Source organism: Triticum dicoccoides, chromosome 7B (assembly GCF_002162155.2).
Source record: "Triticum dicoccoides isolate Atlit2015 ecotype Zavitan chromosome 7B, WEW_v2.0, whole genome shotgun sequence".
In the NCBI taxonomy this organism is placed as follows: Eukaryota; Viridiplantae; Streptophyta; class Magnoliopsida; order Poales; family Poaceae; genus Triticum; species Triticum dicoccoides.
The window spans coordinates 424803583-424804890 of NC_041393.1; positions in this window are offsets into that span (position 1 = coordinate 424803583).

Genomic DNA, 1308 nt, shown 5'->3' on the forward strand with positions numbered 1-1308 from the left:
TATCTATGCTGATTCCACTCAGGAGGATTCACGGACTCGTACCACTGCTGAGATGCTCGAGGATAAGGACCGTGAAAATCGGGCCTTGAGGTTAGAGCTCTTCAATAACCGTGCTGACCACTGGGCCACTTTGACTCGGTTCGCACCGGCGGTGCAAGCTGGATATTCAGATATGCGCGACCTCTATCCTGTGAGATCTGCTCTGCCAGACGTGATGGTTTGGCGTGATGTAGGAGGCATCACCCCACCTCGCGGTCCCCGCAGGCCACCGTTTGTTGGTCCACGACCTCATCCTAGCCCCTATGGTCCACAAGCTCCGCGAGACCGTCTGTTTCCGGATGATCATGTTGAACTTCCAGGCTATGGAGGTGACTTCTATGAGGACTACTACGGATCGGTCTGAGTTAGTAGTAGTATCACTAGTTCGCACTAGCTGTGTCGTCTATCGTCCTGCGTGACTCGTGGGATATGACCTAGTTTGTACTCTTTCCAGAGATGTAGAAAAATAATGTATAGGAGCTTGGAATGCCTCCGATGAGATGTAATCCTCTTTTCACCATAATAGTACTTTGTTTGGTCTTGTACTAAACCCTGTATGGTGTGTATGACGATGGAATAAAAGAAGCAGTTTCTGTATCTACCATGGCATACGGATGATCATCTTGCATTTCGAGTTATTCCTTACATTATGTATCCTATGTCGGAATTTTACCATCCTGACTAAATCATTGTCTTGTTTACCTAGGATGGTCAACACGCGCGCCAACCCTGCTTCCCAAGAGCAGGCCGAAGGCAGTGAAGCCAGAAATGAACATCTGCCTCAACCTCCTTCACTAGCCGAGGTTATGATGGAAGCTGAGAGAAACAAGCGGGAGACAAACCGTTTGTTGGAGCGTATTGAACAGAATACAGCACACCATCAGAGGGCTAACGTGGTGTCACTCAGTGATTTTATCAAATTGCATCCACCCACGTTCCACCACTCCGTCGAGCCTCTCGACGCTGATGACTGGCTTCGCAGTATCTCTCACAAACTGCGTTCTGCGTTGGTAGCGGAGGCTGACAAGGTCACCTTTGCTGCATATCATCTTGAAGGCCCCGCCAGTCTATGGTGGGAGAATTATGGAGCTATGCGTCCAGCGGGCCATGTCACAACTTGGGCTGAATTCAGCGAGGCTTTCCGTGAACATCACATTCCGGAGGGTCTCATGGACCGTAAACGTGAAGAATTCTGCAGTTTCACCCAAGGCCGACTTTCTGTGGATGCCTATAGCAGAGAGTTCGGTAATCTCGCTCGATATGCAACTG